The following is a 22,207-nucleotide window of genomic DNA, read 5'->3' as shown; positions in this document are numbered from 1 at the left end:
CTGGGACAGGGGGTAACCTGACAGCCAACCAAAGACCTCATTCATAACAGCATTCATATAGGAACCATAAATATTTAAATGTTTCACTCTTTCAGGAGCCCAGAGATCTGTATTATGTTCTGTAAGTGTAATTTACCCTCGTCAGCTAGCAACAGCTGGTTGCATTCAAGATAGTGTGGCAGGTATTTACTCAGAAGGCAAAGCTAAAGGGTTAACATTACTTTTTTTCATGATCGGGTCATCTGCATTAACAAAGCCTTCTGATCAGAATTCAAAGTTTAAAAAAAAACAGTGCTTTGCTTCTGAAGTCACTTTAGCTAGGGTCTCATTCAAGAAATTTGGCTTCATCTATAATCAACTTATCTGGTAAGAAAAAGGCAATGTGAGTCCAATTGCGTTAATGGCGGCCAAAGGGGTGGGGAGGCTGACAAAACAAGGATCATTCACTCATATCTTCAAAGTTATTGAACTAATTCAGGATTAAAGGCAATGGAACTGAAATCGAAAAATTTAGGTCCTCATAGAGGGCTGTTTTGCACTTTGTCTTTGAACCGACTTTCTCCTAAATATGATTATGATGACCTATCTACTTCAGTCCGTCTTTTTGTCTTATTCTCCTTTAGTTGTTTACTTCCAGTAGGTAATTGCTGTGCTGCAATGGAAGCCTAAAACAACCGAAACACTGACAGGATATTGCCAAGTTGTACAAAATAATTGAAGAAAAACACGATTGTATGGCGGAACGACGACTGCCTGAACAATGAATGCCTTTAAAATGACGCTAAGCAACCCCAGCTTCTTTAAAATGAAAGTCTTCACAATTACTTTCTTTACAACGAGTTTGCCTTTACCACGAAACTGTATGTATTTTACAGGTAAGCATAAACTGTTTTTTAAATATATGTGTGTATATATATATATATATATATATATACATATATATATATATATATATATATATCAGGTTTATATTTACCTGCAAAATTGTTATATTTTTGCAGTAAAGGCGTAGATGAGAAAGCCATATTGTGGTAAAAAGTTTACAAGTAAGTATAACTCACTTTATGCATGTTTGTGTGTGTGTGTGTGTGTATATATGTATCAACAACCCCTAAAGCAATACCCACCCTTAACCATAAAAAATTCCTTTGCCACCCATATATCTCATTTTCACCCTAAACCCTAAAAATGTACTTGCCACCCAAAATCCTATGCCCACCCTGATCCCGAAAAAACCCCTGCCACCCAAAAACCCATACCCACCCTAAATCCTAAAAATAGCCTTACCACCCAAAACCCTATACCTACCCTAAAAACCCCTTGCCACCAAAAAATCTATGCCCACCCTAAACCCTAAAAGTACCTTTTCCCTAACATACACATACACACAACTAGTGGTAGCCAGTAGGTAGTTATAGTTAGGACCTAGCTTTCATAGTAAGAGCGTTTTTTGATTTGCCATTAACTTTAATACCGCTTGATGAATCTTCAATTTTTTTTAAAAACATATACTTTAGTCAGTTCAGCTGCAGTCTTGAAAGTTTCAGGGTGATATGTCAAGTGGAGGCCGAGAAAAAGTGGGGTCACAAAACACGTTTTGCCTATTTATTTTTCCATAGGTTATTTAGACACATCTACAACAAAAACCGCTGAACAGGATAACACCAAATTTGGCAGAAAGCTAGATGCTGTTCCACAGATTGTGTTTTTATGCGATTTAGTGTAAATCCATTCAGTAGTTTTAGAGATATCAGAGTTTAAAAAATATAGATATCTAGGAATGTGGATCCTCCAAGAATCCAACTGCCCCCTTACTGATATCTGATTGGCTGCCAACACTTCAACAGGGACTTGTAGGCAGCCATCCTAAGACTCGGCTCCAAACGAGTCCCACAAAAAAAGATAAGCAGCAATGGTAGGGATCCCCTGAGCCCCCTACCTTAATGAAGGAGTCCCCAATGGACACAGCCAGGGTTAAAAGTGTTTTTTTTTTTTTAAAAAACTCACAAAAATCTGCTGATCGATTCAGTGATTTTCTTGAGTTTCTTTTTTTTTTAAAAAAGGACGTTCTCCTGTCCTCTTCTTTAATTTTGCGCCTGAGTGGGTCAGGTCCCTGGGCACTGGGGGCTTAAAAGAAGACAGAGGCACACAGGGCCCTCCTTCTAGGGCTTATCTGACCACCAACTCCCCGGGGAGATGATGCAAAAATATGCGTGCAAAAGCAGTGCCAGCACCCACAGGAGGCAGGGAGCCAGGTGGGACCGTGAGGGCCTTGAGGCTCCCTTTGCAGTCCCATTGCACACTGGGTGACCTGTGGGCACCCAGGAGACATTGCCAAGCCCCATGGGATAAGTTCTCCAGGGCCAAAATTGGCCCTGGGGGGCCTGCATGACCTCCCTCGTCTATTGAATGAAGGCCTGGGAGGAAGGGCCCTCACCTACATTTGTCTATGGCCTGGCCCCAGGATATGGTTTTCCCAGGTCCAAAATCGGCCCAAGGAGTAGGGGTCAGGTGCCCCCCGCTTTCCTAGAGTCCATGGGTCTCCCTTTAAATTGCTAAAAGTATGCAAATGTGCAAATCACCTGGAAGCTATGCTCGCTTTGCCCTGCACAGTCCACCTTAGTAGTATGAATATGTCTTCTGTTTTTTTTTGCCAGAATGATGGACAGCTTATCAAAGAACTACCTATTGCATTTCCTGCCAATTTTGGTGGTGTGTTCTTGATACAGACGAATATGAGGACATTTCCACAAAACAAAGAAGCACTTACGCCCTACAGATAAGAGGGAGGACCATGGTTTGGTGGAGATTTACATCTTTGCAGTCTTCTTGGCCTCCCTATAGGAGGATTCGTGTTATCACAGAATTCTAGAGAAAGACGCAACAAGAAAAATCATGTTGCCAAAACACACACATGGTCACTGCTTACATTTCCTTGTGCTACATTACACAGCTGTAGTGTAGAATACATACTGTTCATTTACCCATGGAGGCAGAAAGAAATCCACTTGGGTTTTGTGCAAAGCTGTGGACTTTTGTTAGATAAAAGGGCAGGTGAGGTTCCTTTGTATCTGAGTTACTCACACAGCTACTGACCCACCCACACAGGCACTCACACACCCGCTCACAGAGACACTCAGACACTCACTCAGACACTCATGCACTCACTCACAGACCACACACCCACTCAGACACTAACACACCCACTCAGAGACCCACTTAGACACTCATACAACCACTTACAGATCCACTGGGACATTCATGCACCCACTCACAAACCCTCTCAGACATTGATGCAGCTACTCACAGACACACCCACCCACAGACCCACCCAGAGACTCATGCACTCACTTACAAACCCACTTGAAAACTAGTGCACTCACTCATAGACGTAGTCAGAGACTCATGTACCACTCACAGACCTACTCAGACAAACACCCTCTCAGAGACTCATGCACTCACTCACTGACCCACTCAGATACTCATGCACCCATTCACAGACCCACTCAAAGACTCACACACTCACTCACAGACCCACGTATACACTCATGCACCCACTCTCACACCCAGAGGCACCCTCTCACTCCTATTTTCACACCCTGAGAGACAGGCCCTTTGGCCAACCCAGCTGCATATGGCCAAACGCCGTGTGTGGTGAGGAGTTGGGTGATTATGTGGGTTGGCTGCAGGTGCTGCACCCAACCCTGGGCGCACATGGCTGAAGGTCGTGCATGGTAGTCGTTGGAATAACGTATAGTAATTAAAATTACTTTAGGTAAAAAAAAACATAGAAATTCACTTAAAAACTGAAGGTTAGAGGGATGTTATAGTTAGGTTTTGAATTTACTTGCACAGAACCATAGATATTCAGCAGTTACAGTTAGAGTTATTTCAAGTAACTATAACATGCTCTAAGGTAACTATAATATGCACTGCTAATTACCCCAGATAATTCAGCACTCATGACAAATTTTAGAACGTTAATAAAAATACCAATGAAATATTAGCTGTCAAATTATTGAAGAAAAAACTGTGCATGACGGGAGCGCAAGATATAATGAACGCAAGTTATAATTACTTGAAATAATTCTATCTATAACTGCTGAATTTTGAAATAATTCTATCTATAACTGCTGAATTTGTATGGTATTGTGAAAATAAATTCAGAACCTAACTATAATGTCCCTGTAGCCTTTGCTTTTTTAAGTGATTTTATATATATGTATGTATTGTTGGAAAGTAGGTTATTGGTAAGGGCAGGTAAGTACCTACACTTAGCAATAGGCCACTAACCCCCAAAAGGTCCAATCAGGTAGCAATACATTAATCCCAGCTCAACCTTTAGTAGCTTGGTAATGAGCTACAAGGTGAAAACGTGAGTAAAGGATTGAAGTATCACAAAACAATAATAAAATAAAACATAGGATACAGTTTAAAAATCCAACACCAATTTATACACTTAGAACATATTTGTATCTTTAATTTGGCACCAAAATGGTTAAAATCAGAGAAGGGAAACCAGAGATATTCATTTTTAATGAATGTATGTTTTTGAGCTCGTAGAAACTAAGGGCTAGATTTAAGAAAAGTGGAGCTGCACCAAGTGTAACACCACTTTTCTTGCGCCCCTTAACGCCCCTCTAATGCCACCATGTGTGCGCCGTATCAAAGATATGGTGCACCATGGTGGTAGTTAGGGGAACCAGGATCATAATTTTTTATTCTAGATAGAAGCTTTGTAGGATTAGCATCCAAAAATGGTGACGCTAATCCTGGAAAGCCCATTGAGGCCCATTGCGATTAATGGTGTGCCTCCTTTTAACACCTAATTTGAGCTGGAGCTGTACCAAAAAAATGATGCAAGAAATCTCTTGATTGCTTTGTACCTTTTTCTTTGGCCCCCCTAATGGGGGAATGCTCCCTTTACATACATTATGCCTGGCGCAGGCATACTGTAGTGCAAAGGATTGTAAAGTGGTGCAATGTATACATTGGGCCACTTTGGTAATTTGGCGTGGCGATTTTGGCCTCATTGGGCCACACTAGCATTAAAAAAAATATGCTTATGCGACACCAGGAGGCACTAGAGGCTCTGAAATCTGCCCCTAAAAGAGCCAGTCTGGTCATCTGGTCGCACTCCATTGGGGCAAGTCAAAATTTGAGGCCGACTGCAATAAAGCCCTGCTTGGCTACAGTGAGCCGGAGGCCTTTGTCAAAGTTTTACCTTCGGACTTAGTCTTTTTTTCAGGTTCAGTTTCACACCCGGACAAAGTCACAGATTGAATCCAACCTCCCTGGAGCCATCTTTGGATACCCATTGCAGGAGAACTGGTGAAAAATTCTACGTTCAGACTTTGTCCGGGCCGAACTTGAAATTAGATCCAACGGTCCTGGAGCTCTCTTTGGATACGCTGAACGGGAAGACTCGGTCAACTCTTTTGGACTTTGACACTTTTTTGGAGATTTTTCTCTCCGATGTGTAAAAACTTTCCACCGCAAGTGATTTCATGTCAATGTCGTTGGATTGTCTTTCCAGGAGCCCTCTGTGAAATCCTGGAAGTCTGGGGCACTGGAGCTTTTCAGTGGGACGAACCTGGAAGTCAGGCTGGGTTGAGGTTGATGTAAGCCGGCTTGACTCACGACATCGGGTCGTCCCTTTATGGAGCTTTTTTCCAAAAGGTCTCATATCTTCTCCAAACTTCTGGATCTTTTTCCAGAAGGTCTTTGAAGGTCGTTTAGTAATTCACAACGCACCCTAAGGTTCCAGAAGCTCTGAGTTGCTCCTTAAGGGTTAGGACTCTGACTCTGAGAATGCATCTTGCTCAAACTAAAAAATCATAATTTTCTACCTGTAGTAAACATGGAGCCCCTTTTTGAAGTACTTTAAGACAGGCCAAGTTCCTTTTGTGGTGAAGCACAAGTGTGCAGCTGGTGTAGTTCTTCAGAGTGCAGTGTCCAGGTGCAGGTCAGAGGTCCAGCAGGACAGTCCCTCTTCTTCTAGTATTGCTCCTTGTAGGGATCTGAGGTGTGGGTGCAGCTCTGCTATATTTATCCTGGCTCCTGGGGTGGAAAGCAGAGGGGGCCTCTTGACCAATCAGACAGGCCACCATTCTCTTGGATGACCACTTCATGAGAATTGTGGCAAAAATCAGTCCCAGGGAGCAGCATTCCTCAAAAATCCAAAAGGCAGAAATGCAATCTTAGAGGTTATGTCTGGCTGAGCCCACCCACTGGTGTGGCTAAGTTCCCTTAACATACCCCTTTCCAGCCCTCTCCTAATCTAATCAGGACAGCACCCGGCTGTTTGGGTTTGCAAGAAATAGGGGAGGTCCAGAGCTGCCCCAAATGCGCATCCCTCCTTTAAAGTCCAGTTTGACTGCTCTCCCCCATCCTGTTATACCGTCTGCTAAGACAGATCTCCTCCCCCAGGCACTTCCTTTGCCCCTGTGCATTAAGGTAACTATACCTTGCGCCGGCGCCATGTACAGCTAATTACTCAATATAGTACATCATTAATGACAATCCCATGGCATCAATTATATTATTACTGCAACATTTGCAATTAAATTATTGATGATAAAACTCTAAATGGCGGAGGCGCAAGTTATAGTTCCCTTAGGGCGCATGTTACAGTTACTTGAGCTCACAATACTATAAGTGCTGAATTTCTATGGTTTTGTGAGAGGAAATTCAGAACCTAACTGTCCCTTTAACCTTTGCTTTTTTCAGTCAATATAAATATATGTATATATATATATAAATAAGCTTACTAATCTTACTTGCAAAATACTTACATTGTTGTTGTAAAGATATTCATGGAGAAGGCATGCTCGTGGTATCATGGTAAATAAAGACTTTCATTGTAAACACGCCCTCGTTGTTCAACCATTGTCGTAAAGGCATGTTGCTTTTCTGACATTGTGGTAATTGCTCTTTCCCAGCCCCCGAATCCTGTAATGGCAGCTGCAACATTTTGTCTCATGTTGAGGCCTGTCCTTAACAGAGCTCAGTCCAGTGGGAGTCTCATAGGAACCTAGCAATCAGAAAGCTTTATCTCTTCTGCCAGAGTCCTACTGGAGTCTCACAGCACCAGATATTTCTATTTATTTAACCTTAATTTCCACAAAATGCCTGAACAGATCCTGCCAAATTTTGTGTAATTCTGATCAGTCATTTTTTTCTGAATTGGTGTCTAATTTTGCCTAAGGAACTTGCATGGGGAAAAGTGTTTTGGGACCCAATCTTTTTCTCGGCCCCCGCTTGATGTATCACCCTGACACGCTTGATGTATCACCCTGGCATGTTAAAAACAGTGGTGTGCAGAGCTCTCAAGTTTCCTTATTTAGTGAAGGCATAGCTCATCCATTCAAGGTATTTTGCTGCACAGTGGGCTTTACAGTGCTCGTTAACCTATTGCAACAATCAGGTGAACACTATGCAAAATTTGATGAAAATATCTGCAATGGAGGAGCTACTCACATGTGGAATTGGGAAATTTTAGAGCTCTGGCAGTGACATTATTTAAAATACCTGTCAGTTGAGGTGCAAATCTATCTATTCTGCTGTTATTGCAGAAGAAACATTAAGGCAGCATGCCCAGTTATAACTAGATAGTTGCATTCAGTCTACACTTGGAGTAACAGGGGTAATTGTAGGAAGAGTCAGGTGTATCCTTGCTACAATTCCAAAGGATACACAATTGCTAAGTTATGCACACTTTCAGGTGTGCTGCAATATACTCAACCAACAGCAACATGGGTGCTGTGATTGGAATTGTGATCAGTGTGCTCACAATGCTCTGCCTCTGAGATTTTTCGAGGATTAAATGACAATTTGGAAGAAGCAGAGTCAAATTGTGAGCAGTTGGAGTCACTTGCAGCTTTTGAAGGATCAGCCGAAGTCTCACACAAGTGAACAAATCTTTTCAATCCAACACTGATTCTCACATAGTTGCAGAACAGTAAGCTTGTTACTTTTCCCCTAAAGATCAAGAAGAAGCAGATGATACATATTTCAAAGAGCAGTTGGCCAAGCACCAGGAGGTAATGCTTTGCTTACCAAAAATGAATTCAAATTACATTACCTCACATAAATGTATTCAGTTTCTAGATTCCTCTCTTGAAAGGGGTGCCCAGATTTCCTGATGGGGTGGATAACGTTGTTATGAACCGTAGGATAACAGGGGAGCAGATCAAAAAGTGATCCCCTAGCAATACCTGTACCCTGTGTTATCATTATCCCTGGTATTGCTAACACTGGGTGCAATATTGTCAGTCATTATTTTCAGACCACTCTTAACGAGGGGCTAGGCCTCTGTAACATAAAGTGAGCATTGCAATAGATAATTTAAGATATGGACATGGCCACAGTTTTGGGCTGACTGGTGTCTTATGAAAAAAATATATTAAGCACACTAGTACCTCGAACAGAAGTGTCTTGTTGCTACCATGACAACTGCAACAGAAAAGGATAGTGAGTGATGGGATGATTACACTATCTTGTTGAACAGATTGCATTTCAGCAGTTTCCTAAAACTGTAATAATTGTACTAAATAGGTAAAGATTTTTTCTTTGCATTCCCTGCTGTAGTCGTCGGAACTGGTAGGGAGCACCCTTTTAACCAGGTTCATATGTGTTTGGGCAATACAACAAGATATTAGGATTTTGAGTGCAAGGGGCGAGTAGGTGAGTACCATGAGAATATGGAGAACATATATGTGTCTGTTTTGGCTTTATATAAAGTATGGCAGCAGAGGCATAGCTCTTTAAAGAGACTTCTCTGGGTGATGGACACCCAGTAGAGTTGACGAGGATGTGTGGAGATGGATGAGCTTCATTTTAATCCCAGATTGTTAGTGCACTGCATTTTGTAATATCTGTTACCTATGTACTATGTATTTGGGAGCACAACTAATAATGAGTTACAATGTTCCAATCTGGAGATTATCAGATCTTGGATCCAGTTTTCCTGGAGGAAGAAGGAGAGAAGAATCCTATTTATAATAGATAGCAAGCAAAAACAGGCGGTGGTAAGTGATTTGATTTGTGCCTAAAAAGTGTGTTTGGAATCAAAAATATTTCTGGATTTCGGGCATGTTGGACGGTACCGGAAGACAACCCTTTTTTTCATGCCAACATATAGCCAACCGCATGGTAGAGTTTCCAAAAATGATGACCTCATTTATTTCTCTGTTTCATACCAATGCAATACCAATCTCAGCCTTGCGCTCTTGCAAAATATCATGTGAAATGGTGTCAAACATGGTTTAGGAGTCTATCAAAGTCAGGGCTAGCATGCCTTCATCATCCAGGAAGACAGAATAGGAGCATATCATGTGTGGATTTTGCTAGAACAGTTTCTGTACTTTGGTCTTCCCGGAAATTAGGTTTGAACAGATGGAGGAGAAGATGTGCTTCCAATAAGCTCATAGATTACTGTTGACCACTGATTCCATAATTCTTTCAAAGAGGGGTTCAGACAGATGGGACAGCGGTTTGAAAGAATTATGGGATCAAGTGCAGGCTTTTTAATGAGGAGGTAACAAGTGCTAATTTCTACTTTGCAGGAACTGTCCCCAGGGGTGGCTCCTCCGCTATGTCATCGTTTTCTTTTAAAAGGGGCGGGCCACAGGTGATGACAGGGATGGAGTGGGAGTGAACAGCATTCCCCCTCAGTGTACATGAATGATTGGCCTGTCAGGTTGGGCCGGCTAAACACACATGCGCACTTGGCTCTCTCCAACCCGGCACTGTGTTGCTGGGTTGTAGACAGCAGGCAGAGACTCTCCCTGGCTGGGAGCTTTGTCCAATCCTAATGCTGCTTTCATGCTTCCAGTAGCATGAAAGCAGCGTTAGGAATGGACGCAGGACAGGCTGGGAGACTGTGCCTGAAGTGGAGGACCAAGGAGTAATCGGAGCGGTGCGGCGCAGCAAAAAAAGGCACTTTTTAAAATTAAGTTATTTTTGGGTCATCCCCTCCCCCCAACCACGAGCTGCACCTTTTCCCTCCTGCAAGCCACTACTGGCTATTCCTGAATAGAGAGAAGAGTTACAAAGGTCTGTCTGCACAGGAGTGATGGAACTAGCTACCTTCTCTAACTGATGTACTGAACGGACATCTAGTGGAGAAGGTTGTAGTAGGGGTTTGGTAATCTGTTTCAGTCGCAAGTTTAAAGGAGGACCAGATTAGTTTATTGAAATATTGTTGACTGGACTTTTCGACATACTGATATTATGTCAGTTTAGTGATCGTATCTTGTAAAAAGTCAGATATGCTGCTGCACAGATCTTGTGAGGGAGCAATGCAGTTAGTTGCTGCTAACTATGTGGTATGTGGTATACTTTTACATACATTTAAATCCTCCCTAGTTGGATTTTTGAGTTTGGGATACATTTATGATAACACCATGATGTGTCTTTTTTTACCTGTTTTTTTGTCTTAGTTGACGACCTAGAGCAGCGCTTTTTATAACTTTAAAACATGTTTAATGATTGTTTGTCGTAGGAAGTTTATAGGCGTGTATTGCTTTTACCTGAAAAGTAGCATTATTTCTTGCCATCTTTAAAGTAAGCAACAGAGCATACCACATTAACATAGACAAAGCAACGTAACAACACCATTAAAACATAACAGGGACAACAGGACAAAACAGCAGAACACATCCATAGTACAAAACAACTACAACACATTGCAATCATGCAGCACAAAAACACAGCAGCACAACCAAACAGGACTCATCATGACCACAACAAAATACCACTTAATAGGTTTGCACAAACTCTCTTATCACAAATTCAATCTCCACAAGCCTGCTTTCATAATAGGGTGGTAAGGGGTGTTTGTATAATTGCCACCTTAACTTGTTAACAAAGATTCGAAATAGGGACAGTCAAAAACGTGTTGTCATCCAGACCCTATTCTTTAAGTTATGTATGAAATGCCCATGTCAACTAAAACAGGACATAGTTCAACCACAAAAATATTGTGATAATGATAATGATGAAGACGGTGCTTCGGTTTTGAGCACCAGCAATACCAGGTCATTAGCCACTGCGGCAAATATTAAAATATGCAACGTTAAGGCTTCCCAGCACATCTCTCTCCCTTAGAACACTGCTGTTTTTCATCTTCGGCATATGATCTCTTTCACTGACTTGGTACTATCATTTTCGTTGTGACTGATACTAGCAAAAGTATTTCAGAAAGGTTTGTAAAAGGGCGTGTTGATCTATTTAGCTATTAACATGAAACATAGTTACGGCGTAGTGCAAGAAGCAAAGGTTAGATTGTAAAATGTTATCATTCCCTTCTAAGGATCTCATTATAATTTTTTTAACGATATTATATAAAGACAAGATTGCACTGGTGATTGGAAGAATTGCTCGAGAACAGCCAGCAATTTAAAGAATCCATGAGGTTGAAAAGACACTTTGCTCACCTGTACATTAGCTAAATGTTCAGATCGATTTCATGCTCTACTGGACCTTAAAGGACAATGGCAGTAAGACAGCAGTATTTTATTTAATGTGAAAATAGAAGGAGTTATTATCACTATTTAACATTTACATCGATATAAATGTTACAACAGCACTATAAAAAGCTAATTTACCAATGTTAAATTGCGGGCTTAATTAGTTATTTATGTATGTTTTGAAGATACTTTTTGAAAATGATGTCCCAAAGACATTGATGGGGCGGCATGCAGTGACAGCCATTTCTTCAGTTTATTTTTCACATATGGACACAGATCTATTATCTTTTTCTTGTTCTCATTTACCTCAGTCTATTAACCCAATGTTTCTAAAACTCCGCCCTCTTACCCTATCCAGAATCTATGACGTAGCCGTACCTACAACGTTTATAACTCTCTTCGGATCTCACCCACACACTGCCGGGTACCAAAACCAGCCAAAACCAGGGACTGGTGTAATCATTGGACAAATAAATTGATATGGCCTGACAATTCTGCGGGTGTTCTTCCAGTATTCTCCCCTGGGCCATTCGGCTGTATCTAGTTCACCAGAGGTTGCCAAATCCTGTATCACTTAATGTTTGTGTCAAAGGAGTCCATTTTTAAGGTATACATTAAAGAGCTGAACCACTCAGCACTAGTGGGTGGTACCCCAGATAGCCACTTTCTTCATATTTCCTTTTGTGCCTGCATTATAACATAGAATAACAGCTTATTCCTATCATTACTCAACTCCTCAGGACCATCCAGGCCACCACAGATGATTAGACCGAAGCTTACCTTAATGTCCATTTGCAAAATGCTTGCAATTATTTTACTCACACCTTCCCAATACAGCTAAACGATGGGGCACTCCATAAACATGTGAATATTGTCTGCCTTTTGTAATCCACATTCCGTGCATTTAGCTGGACTCTCTTTCCCCAGTGTAATTATCCTACGAGATATAATGTAGATTTTCCTAGTAATTTATGAAGGAAAGTCTTAATTTTATTAAAGACACGGAGGCGAGTATTATGCTTTAGTCTTTTCTTTATTTTCAATAGCCGCTGCAGTCAAGAACAAAACTACTGATCCCATAAGGCCAACAACTACGGCCAATGAGGATCAAAAGGTAGTTCTAAGAAAATGCACCAATCACCAACAACCTGTCCTAATAATACCTATCTTGACTGGGAACAGCCCTCTTTTCTTGTGCAAGCTTAAACCGCAGAAAACAAAGGAACAATTAAACTACAAATACAAATAGCTAAGCCTAAAGCTAAAAGTTCTTGTAAAGAGTAAATCAGTCTTTGAGCCAACTCCGGAAGGGTGTTCTGAGAGGACAGAGAGAAGATCGTAGAGGCGGAATTGGCCAAGAACGAAGCCGCCGAAGAGACGAAGGCAGGAGCCTTATGTCGTTGACTGTTGTCCCGATGTAGAAGCTGAAAGGGAGGGAGACAAAATAGTAGAATTAATTTTTGTAGCGGCGGGATAATACTCGCCTCTGTGTCTTTAATAAAATTAAGACTTTCCTTCATAAATTACTAGGAAAATCTACATTTTATGGCAAGACCAGAGGCTCCTATTATGCTATTTTAAAGCAGATTAATCACATTGAAAGAGGCATGTTCAATTGGTTTACAATAGAAAACTTTAAAAACATTGTAATTGGACCAGTCAGCCGACCTGAGAATATCCTCTAAGCGGGAACCGGCCCAAAAAGCTTTGGACGCCATGGCCCTCCTAGCCGAATGTTCCCCAAAGATGGAGATATCAATACCAGCCAAAGACATAATCCAGCGGACCCAACGAGCTAAGGTTGGGGAGGACACAGGTTTGAAAGGTTTCCTGAAGGAAATCAGGAGCTGGGTAGAAGAGGAATTCCTCAGACCGGCTGTCTGTTGTTCATAAACTTTTAAACATTGACCTACACAAAGTTTAGGCTGATCAGGAAAAAAGGGGTAAAAAACTGAAGAAAGGTTAGTTTTTGTACGTCTGACCACATTAAACAAAACCCCAGAAGGAGTGAACTGACGAGCTGTAATGTCCAAAGCTTTAACATCAGATAAGCGTTTGAAAGACACCAGACATAAAAGCATAATCAATTTGGCTGAAAGCTGCTTCAACGATAAAGAGGCATTATCCGGCCATGACACAAACAATCTTAATACAGTATTAACATCCCATACAGAACTATATTTTGGTTTTGGAGGATTGGAAAATGTTACTCCCTTTAAACGACGACATACCAAGGGATGTTCTCCAACAGGTTTCCCCTGTAAAAACACATGTGACGAAGAAATAGCCGACCTATACAAATTAATGGTACAGAAAGATTTACCTTTGGAAGCTTCTGCTGCTAAAAAATTGATAATCATTGTTACATCTGCTGTAAAGGGATCAACCTGTTTTCCCACACACCAGCAATGCCAGAGATCCCAAGCTGATCGATATGCTTTCTTTGTACCTGGAGCTCTAGCCATGTCCAGGAAATTTGAAGCTTCTGTTGAAATAGAAGTGCCAGGCTGGGATTCCCTGAAATTTTCCAAGCTGAGAGAATGAGAGCATTCTGGAGAATTAGGTTGTGAGATAGGCCTTAAGGATTGGTTAGAAGGTCCGGGATCAGAGGAAGTAAGAATGGAGGTTCTATTGATAGTTCTAGGAGGGATGGAAACCACACCTGGGCATGCCAAAAGGGAACTATGAGTACCATGGAAGCCTGTTGGCGTCTGACTTGCGCTATAACCCTGGAAATCAAAATGAAGGGGGGAAAGGCGTAATTGAGGGAAGAAGACCAGTCTTGAGAAAAAGCATCGAATGCTAGGGCTAGCGGGTCTGGATGCCAACTGAAGAACTTTAGTAGTTGTGCGTTGAGGTGTGAAGCGAATAGATCTACATCGAAAGGACCCCACTTGTGAAGGATGCTGTTGAAGACCTGCAGATTGAGCATCCAGTCGCTGGAATCCTGAAAATGTCGAGAGTACCGATCTGCTACCACGTTGAGGTTGCCCGGAAGGTACTCCGCTTGTACTGAGATTCTGTTTAGAAGCCAAAACTCCCAGAACCCTTTCTCCAATGCCGCTAAAGGCTTGGACCTTGTGCCCCCCAAGCGGTTGATGTAGAGGACCGCGGAAATGTTGTCCATCCTGAGTAGAACAGAGCAGGAAACCCTGTCTCTTGCAAGGCTTCTGATTGCAAAGGAGCCGGCAAGCATCTCTAAACAATTTATGTGCAGTTTTGACTCCTCTCGCGACCATACAGTAATTGCGACTGTAATCCAGTCGAGACTGTACCACAACGGGCCCCCCAACCCTGAAGGCTTGCATATGATTCTAATACTAGATCTGGGGCTGATGCAAAGATGGTCCTGCCGTTCCAGGCATCTAAATGGTCTATCCACCATTGGAGTTCCGCTCGAGAGTCCTGATCTAGCTCTATGGAATCTGAATAGGCCAACCCTCTTTGGAGGTGGCGTATTTTCAACCTTTGCAATGCTCAATAATGTAAAGGACCTGGGAAAATAGCTTGGATTGAGGAAGAGAGAAGACCTACGACTCTTGCAAGGGATCGGAGAGAGAGTTGAGAATTGCGAAGGATGAGCAGAATTTCTGACTTGATAGATTTTATCTTGGAGGAGGGAAGAAGAAGAGAAACCGAAACGGAATCTACGAGGAAACCTAGAAATTCGATCTTTTGGGTCGGTTCTAAGGAAGATTTCTCGTAGTGTATGATAAAACCCAGATCTGCAAGTAGCGTGCAGGAAAGACGCACTTGAGCCAGAAGGGAGCTTAGGGTCAAGTTTGAGGAGAAGGCCTTTCCTGCGTTCATGCGTAATGGAAGAGTTGGCGTTCCCCAGCAAGCAAATGGCACGTTGGGCCCACAAGGAAAGTTCTGCTGGGTCGACCGAAGCCTGTTCCAATCGAGCTGATTCTGCCAGGTCGAAAAACCGAGTTAGGGGACCTAACACGTCTAACAGTTTGTCTTGACAAGAAGACCATGCTTTATCAACCCCCTTGCATGGGTCCTTGCCATATTTAGTAAAAAAGGTTATGAGAGAAGTATCAATGAATGGGGTGGCAGTAATTTTTGAGGAAAGGGCGGGACGAGGACATTCGGATTTGAGTTTAGCCCGCACCTGTTTATCAAGGGGAGTATGCAGTCTGGCCGTAACATACTCTGCCACATGGTCCGTAGGGAGCCATTCAGTCGAGTTAGGGTACTGGATGCTGGAAGGATCGAACATTGGCACCCCTTCGGCATCTAGAATTGTGCAAGAGCCGCAAAATCTTGTGACCCACATGTGGCTTTTTTGGGAGGAGGAGGGGAGAAGACATCTCCCACGTCCCTATCGGAAATATCTGAATCCGAATCAGGGTCTTGCACTTCCTCATCGGTGTCTAAAATTTTTGAGATACGGATTGGAGAAATATGTTTAGCTTTAACCATGCACTTTTTGGGTGTTTTATTCAATAAACCCTCCTTTGAGGGAGGCCTTTGAGAAGCCACCTCCTCTGCCACGTGTGAACTCTTGTCACTTGCCATTAGCGTCGGTTTAGTATTTTTTGAAGGATTTAGACGCTTTCTGCCTTCCCCCGCAGATTGGGCCAGCATGGTTTTTGACACCACAGAATTTTCATTTTTTTTAAATAATTTCTGCCATGAAACAGCCATGGCCTGCTCAACTGAGGACTGAATGAAGTCATTCAGATTGTCTTTGAGGACGTCTTCCTCCTCCTCCTGAGACAGCATTGGAAGGTTAGAGCTGTCCATGGTAATAGGGAAAAACAAGTAAAAAATAACTGCCCAAGAAGGGTTAATATTTTCTACCCTAAGATGGAAATAATTGCAAAATTGAAACTAAAAAATCAAAACTGATACCGAAACTCCAAAGAAATAGGAGTCCGGCGTTGTCAATCAATAACTGAGGCTTGAAAAAAAATTCCCCGAGCGCCTGACAGCAGGAGCCGTAGGCAACAAAACCTCACTGAAAAGGAAATCCCTGGGGAGCGACCGGGGTTAAACAACTCTGTCTCTGAAGACAGGAGGTGAATGAAATTCCTCCAAGCGTTCTAAAGTAAACACTCGAACGCCTGGGGAAACGTGCTCACCGAAGAGTGAAGAGAAAATAGATAAACTCAGCGGGTGCCGAGATAATCCTCTCACAAGCGTTCCCGTATGAGAAATTGAATGCCTGGCAGACGCGAAGCGTGAAGGAAATAGTTTTCTCCTCAGCGGGCGCTGAAATAACAGCGCGCGCTGAAGAGGGAACGGTTATTTAGGAGAGACGCGCTCGAGCTGAACATTCTAACATTGCAGCTACAAGCCGGCCGAGGAAAATAAACGTACGTTAAGCACAAAATACAGAAATAACAACATTTGAAGTATGACCACACGTAATAATACCTATAAGCCTAAATATACAGTAGACATAGGAAGTGGATGTACTTATCTTGACTGCGAGCAGCAAGAAAAGAGGGCTGTTCCCAGTCAAGATAGGTATTATTAGGACAGGTTGTTGGTGATTGGTGCATTTTCTTAGAACTACCTTTTAATCCTCATTGGCCGTTGTTGTTGGCCTTATGGGATCAGTAGTTCTGTTCTTGACTGCAGTGGCTATTGAAAATAAAGAAAAGACTAAAGCATAATAGGAGCCTCCGGTCTTGCCATAAAATTCAACATAGCATTGATCAGGGGGCCAAACTCCGAGACATCTGGGTTAAGTAACATTCTGCAGTTTTTTAACTGAAAGGCCAATGCATAATACTGGATGTCGGGTACTGTTAAACCATCCTTGTCCTGTCTCCTATGGAGCGTCTTCCAAGGAATCCTTGCTCCCTTCGAGGCCCAGATAAAATAAATTAATTTTCCTTGCAGTCTGTCTACCCATTCTTTCTTGACGTATAGGGCAATTGTGTTGAAAAAATGTGACTTTTGGCAAGATGGCCATCTTGACCAGATTAGTTCTATCAGCATACAGTCAGTGGGGGGTGAGTCCAGCTCTTCAGCAATTTACTTGTCTCCATAAAAACCTATCTGAAGTTTGTTTGGGTATCTTTTCAGGCCCCTGTGTGATCCTTAAGCAAAGATATTTCATTTCGTTCCTGATTAATTTGTTCTCCCTCGGTCTTCCAAACCATAATTTCAGTTCATGAAGCATTCACTAAATAACCTCTCAAATCTGATGTCAACTGGTTAATGGGTGGAAGGGCTGTTTGCAAGTTAGTAGTGTAAATCAAAAGCTCATCTGTTCAAAGAGGAAGAGGGACCTTTTTTCCCAGCTATTGTATGTAAAAGGGCAAATGGAGGTCTCTTTCCGGAATTTATGTGCCAGGGTCTTGATGTACAGATTCAATTATAATGGAGGTAACAGGCTTCCTTACCTCAGGCCACTTGATATTTTGCAAGCTGAAGTTTGCATCCAATTTAATAAAATTATAGCAGAGGGATTTTTGTAAATTAATTGGATTTCTCTACGAAATGTTGACCCTAATTTATAACGTTTTAGCATCATATTCAGGTATGTCCAGTTGACCGTATCAAAGGCTTTAGCTGAATCCACTGTAAAAATAGCCAGTGAGGTCGCAAAGATGGAGGCAAGGTTCATCAATCAAATTAGACCATCAGTTAACTCATATAGAAATCTTCCACTCAAAAAACCTTTCTGATCCTCATGTATCAGACCTCCTACTACTTTGTTCGCAAATTTTTTATAGTCTTTATTAAAAAAAATATAGGTCTATATGAGTCACAAGAGGAAGGATTTTTCTATGGTTTGAGGATAAGATTAGCAATGGCTTGCTTCGAGATGTTGGCAGTGGGGCTTTTTATTAAAAAATCTCCCCGAACAATCTGAACATCACAGGTATTATTGTTTACTCCAATGCTTTATAGATGTCATTTGGAAGGCCATCCAGGCCTTCAGCATTCCCTTTTTTGCTGTATTTGACTGCCAGCATGGGTTCAATCTGATTGATATTGTGGTTCAAGATTATCTTTTTAACATTGTTGAGTTTATCTTGCTGGTCAGCACCCATCCAGTCATTGACCTTTTCCATGCTCATTACAAAACCTCTTTATACAGGTTTCCAAAAAAGCTGAGGAAACCCCTTTTCAATATCCCTACCGTTTGTTATACTCAGGCCAGTTACATTACTTTTTATTTCTCTAATTACATTTCTGGCATTGGCATTTTAATTTTCCAGGCCAGTAACTTCCCACAGTTTTCCCAATACTCAAAGTGGGCTACCTTGCTTGCTTGCTACCTCTTCCCTGCTATCGCTTCCATTAATGAACTAAGCTTGTCTCTTAGTTTGAGTAGTTTTCTCTCCAATAACATTTTCTCATTAGTCAAAAAATGTTGTTCTAATAATTGCCCCTCTAAGCTTTTCATTTCAGACTCCAAAAACTCAGTCTCCATTTTATAAGCACTACTTTTGTAGTGTGATATACTAGATATGTTACCCCTCATAAAAGGCTTAAAGTAGCCCCAGACGATATTTAGAGGGGCTGTACCTACATTGAGTTTGAAATACTCCTCTGTATCTGAGAGGAGGCTATTCACGATCTCTTGGTCTTACAATAGAGTATGATCTAGGGTTCATCTTCTTGGTTCAAGATTATTGGTGGGGTTAATTCTAATATGACTGTATAATGATCCAACATATGTGCTGCAACATGTTTGATTTCATGGATCCCTGCTTTAAAAACATGATCTAGTAAAAAATAGCTAATCCTAGATGAGTGCCCACATTTTCTATTATGAAATATGTAACCATGTCCTTTTCTGGCACTTTGGGGGTTATTCCAACTTTGGAGGAGGTGTTAATCCGTCCCAAAAGTGACGGTAAAGTGACGGATATACCACCAGCCGTATTACGAGTCCATTATATCCTATGGAACTCGTAATACGGCTGGTGGTATATCCGTCACATTTGGGACGGATTAACACCTCCTCCAAAGTTGTAATAACCCCCTTTGTCTCCATAGATCACGGAATCCAGCTGTCCCATCATATTTGTATTATACAATAGCATTTTAGGTGAGACAATAGGCTTACTTTTGGAGGACCTGTCAGGGATGTTATCCATTATAACATTAAAAAATTCTTCCACAATAACTGGAGAGGTAAAATCCAACAAATTTAAGAACATCATCTTTACAGGGTCAATATCATCAACATTTAGGTCATAGTACCCCCTAGAGTATAGTCACAGTTATATATTTATAATTTAGTGATTACCCATCTACCTGACTTGTCCAAAACATGACCCTTACTAGTTGCACCCACCTGTTTCTTTATTAAGATGACCACCACTTTAGTACTGCAGTTCTGGTTAGTAGTGACCACCTGCTGGACCCACTTTTAGGTTTTAAATAGATCTAGGACCCCCTTTCAGTTTAAATGAGTTTCTTGTAAAATAATGAGTGGTGCTTGTGAGTCCCTTAGGTCTTGTACTATTCTTTTCATTCGTACACAACCCATTTACATTCCATGAGAGAATTTGGCACTATTTTGTCTCTGGATTCCAGATATATGTGTAAGCAGTTTTTAGAAATAACCAGGAATGAAATTGACACTTTATCTGAAGTGTCTGGGGTTCCTAAGGATTTTTTCATTTTTTTTTCCCCTTCATGCTCCCCACCCGGTGCACCACTCCTTTCCACTCCCTCCCTTGGCGAACCTTCCCAAGCTTGCTCAGACCTTTTGAGCACCTCATGTGCTTCTCTTGACACCAAGTAAAATAAAAAAAAAGAAAATCAGATAGATAAATACACCATGAAGTCTGAATTATATATTAACATGGAGTATAAAAGAGATATACATTTATGTATATAGCACAACTACTTCTATTTTACGATGCGTTGCCTTTGAAAATGGTCTCAATCAGCCCTGCAGCCTCCTTATGATCTCTTAGATTGATGTATCCTGATAAGGTGCATAACTTAAGTGTAGCAGGGAATCTTAATTGGGTAGTTGCGCCTAACTTTCTAAATTCTTCTAGCCACTTCCCCAACTCCTACTGTCTGTTCCGGATAGACCAAGTGATTTCAGCTCTAGGGCCTGATTTAGATCATAGCAGATGGGTTACTCTGTCACAAAAGGATAACCTGTCCAGCAAAATCTAAATCCTGTACGATGTAATGGGACTTAGATTTCAGCAGACGGGATATCTGTCACCTTTGTGACAGAGTAACCCATCTGCCAATATCTAAATCAGGACCCTAATCTCAAATGACACCCCATTTGCCTTCAAAGTTTTCAGCTTCAGAGCCTTTGACAAAATTGGCTCTTTTACTAAGCAGTATGGAAATTTATTAGAATCTTTTGTGGTTTACTTCTGTTGGGGTTCTATTTTGAACTGATCCTAGTGGACACTTTGAATGTCCCTGGCTATGTCTACATCATCTTCTTTCGAATGAACCCCTGACTGTCCTCACGCTGCAACATAAGCTTTTAAGTACATGCACTTCACCCCCTCTGGCACATTTAAAATTCCTTCTAGAGTTATACGCCAACATCTCTAGCTTTCCCAGGTGCACTCTCTTTAAATTGCAACACTCTGAATCTCTCCATTTTTGTGCATAACTGAGGGCCAGATGTATGTGCTTCATACATGTGCTTAAGGAATCCTTATTTGCGATTCCTTAAGAACATGTATGAAGCAATTCCTTAATGCGAATTGGGCATTAAGGAATCGCTATTACCACCAAGTTGACCTTGGTGGTAACCATGTGCAAATTTTAAACATGCATTAAAAGTGCATTTTTAAAATTGACATGTAACGCACACATGCCCTTTTGGGATGTGTGCACCTTACATGTCTTCCAAAATTGTTTTGGGGTGCAGCAGAGGAGGCCTTGAGCCCCCGGCACCCTGGAGTTTGCATTTCCCAAATTGCAAATTCCAGTTAGGAATTTGCAATTTGGGAAATGCAAAAAATGTGCACAGATGGGCCGACAGGCCCATAGGTGCGAATGGGGGCTGTATCACAATTTGCAATTTGGTAATAGCATTTGCGATTTTTAAGAAATCACTATCACCGAATTGCAAATATGATACATAGCATTTTGCGACTCAGAAATAGCGATTTCTTAAAAATCGCTATTTCCGAATCGCAAAAGGCTTTTATCATACATCTGGCCCTGAGTCTTTTACCTCCATAACCATCTACTCAATGGTCCGAGTCTTTAATGTCAGTGAGTCAAATTTTTTCTCTAGGCTTTCACGTGCTCCTTGTATTTCTTTCTGATTTGTTTCAGAGATGGCAAATCTGTTGTTAATTTCTATTGACAGTGACAGCAGCATATATTCAACTGTGGTTGTTTGAAAGGTTGCTGTAGGGGTTATACTTTCTGTCTAGCTAGGAGCAGAAGCCTGGGTTGGAACATCAATCTTAGCAGGTACACCATCTGGTGACTTGGGTTGAACTCTTACTAAAGGGGCTAGTCGGTTGTGCCCCCCTGCTACCTTTTCTTGCTGCCCTTCCTTCCTACCATCTTCCACGTCCTCTAATACCTGGTGCCTATTGGACCCAGCTATCATCAATCACTTTCCACTTGCTATTTCCTCAGTTCTGGGGTACAGACCTATATCTTCACCTTTAGGAAGATGGGCCAGTTCCTTCCAAGGCACCTTCCTAGATTCTTCTGGATTGTATGCCACTGATATGTTTACTGACCTCCTGGGGGTTATCATTTTAGGCAAAGCCTTGAAAAAAGTCATTAGTCAGTGTTATTTTTAACTTCTGTTGGTT

Source organism: Pleurodeles waltl, chromosome 11 (assembly GCF_031143425.1).
Source record: "Pleurodeles waltl isolate 20211129_DDA chromosome 11, aPleWal1.hap1.20221129, whole genome shotgun sequence".
NCBI lineage: Eukaryota > Metazoa > Chordata > Amphibia > Caudata > Salamandridae > Pleurodeles > Pleurodeles waltl.
Note: the sequence above shows the minus strand (reverse complement) of the source record.